Below are 2,500 nucleotides of genomic sequence, written 5' to 3' on the forward strand. Positions count from 1 at the left end.
AATAAATATATAATAAAGACATTTGAAATATATGGAAAATATCATCATATATATAATTTATTATTTTAATATATATTTGGTTAAATCGATGATATTATTGAAATATATAAAATGTAATTGAATTATATGAAATCAAACTGAAATGTATTTAATTGAATTTTTCCCATACATTTTACACAATGTGTGGTGTGCATGGCAAAAAACACTCACGGTGAAGGCATGTGAAATATATGAAATATAATCAAATCGAATTTATATGAAACTATATTCGATTAAATGTATGAAATTAAAATTTACCACAATACATTCATATGATAAACTGAGTAAATATATAATAAAGCCATTTGAAATATATTGAATTCTATTAAGTTAGATTTTCACCATACATTTTTCACAATGCGTTGTGTACATTGTCAGAAACACTCACGGTGAAGGCAAGTGAGATATATATGAAAGAAAATCAAATCGAATTTATATGAAACTATATTCGATTAAATGTATGAAAGTAAAATTTACCACAATACATTCATATGATAAACTGAATAAATATATAAGAAAAACATTTGAAATATATTGAATTGTATTAAGTTAAATTTTGCCCATACATTTTTCACAATACGTTGTGTACATTGTCAGAAACACTCACGGTGAAGTCAAGTGAGATATATATGAAAGAAAATCAAATCGAATTTATATGAAACTATATTCGATTAAATGTATGAAAGTAAAATTTAACAAAATTTTGCCCATACATTTTTCACAATGCGTTGTGTACATTGTCAGAAACACTCACGGTGAAGGCAAGTGAGATATATGAAAGAAAATCGAATCGAATTTATATGAAACTAAATTCGATTAAATGTATGAAAGTAAAATTTAACACAATACATTCATATGATAAACTGAATAAATTATAATAAAGACATTTCAAATATATGGAAAATATCATCATATATATAATTTAGTATTTTAATATATATTTAGTTAAGTTGATGGTATTATTGAAATATATAAAATGTAATTGAATTATATGAAATCAAACTGAAATGTATTGAATTGAATTTTTCCCATACATTTTTCACAATGTGTGGTGTGCATGGCAAAAAACACTCACGGTGAAGGCATGTGAATAATATGAAAATATCAACATTTAACTAACCAATGATATTGAAGCATATAAATCGAATCATAACTATATGAAACACGAATTTGAGTTATGTTAAACTGGTGATATTGTGGATTTATTCCTAGTTTTCCATACGTTAGTTTAAATAGAAACAATTTTCGAATATGTATACATATATGAAGAATTTATATTCTATACTAACATATTATGGAATGTAACTATTGATTGTTACCTTGGCATATTGGTGTATTGTGAGATTTCATTCATAGTTTTCCATACGTTAGTTTAAATAGAAACAATTTTCGAATATATATACATATATGAAGAATTTATATTCTATACTAACATATTATGGAATGTAACTATTGATTGTTACCTTGGCATATTGGTGTATTGTGAGATTTCATTCATAGTTTTCCATACGTTAGTTTAAATAGAAACAATTTTCGAATATATATACATATATGAAGAATTTATATTCTATACTAACATATTATGGAATGTAACTATTGATTGTTACCTTGGCATATTGGTGTATTTGTGATTTTATTCATAGTTTTCCATACGTTAGTTTAAATAGAAACAATTTTCGAATATATATACATATATGAAGAATTTATATTCTATACTAACATATTATGGAATGTAACTATTGATTGTTGCCTTGGCATATTGGTGTATTTGTGATTTTATTCATGGTTTTCCATACGTTAGTTTAAATAGAAACAATTTTCGAATATATATACATATATGAAGAATTTATATTCTATACTAACATATTATGGAATGTAACCTTGGCATATTGGTGTCATTGTATTTTATTCCTGGTATTCTATAGTTAGTTTAAATAGAAATAAATTTTTGAATTCAAAATTTTATATTCTATACTAGCATTACATAGAAATTATCCTCAACTGTTTGTTTCTTGTATACATACAGGAAATTAAACAGATGAAGAAAAAAAAAAAACAAAACAAATAAAAATTATAAGAAAAACTAAATTTTAAACAAAAGAAAAAAGGAGAAATTTTTTCAATCATATATATATTTATGATTAAAAAATAGAATTATGGAATTATTAATTTCAATTCAGAGAGAAAAATTATGTAATATATGAAATTATTACATTAAAAATGCATTTGAAGAAAAAGTAAAATGTTATTAAAAATGATACATTTGAAAATTGGCAAATATTAAGAAGAAATATCGTTCTTATATTTTTATACAAAATATATATAGAGAACGAAAATTCTTTTTCATAAAAAACGGTTTTTGAATTCTGATAAGAAAAGCTAAAGGGGTCGGCGGGAGCGCACATTGAACGAAAGAAAATGAAAGAAAAACACAACAAAGAAGAAGACCAAATAAAATACA

The sequence above is a fragment of the Anastrepha ludens genome, unplaced genomic scaffold, assembly GCF_028408465.1.
Source record: "Anastrepha ludens isolate Willacy unplaced genomic scaffold, idAnaLude1.1 ptg000058l, whole genome shotgun sequence".
In the NCBI taxonomy this organism is placed as follows: Eukaryota; Metazoa; Arthropoda; class Insecta; order Diptera; family Tephritidae; genus Anastrepha; species Anastrepha ludens.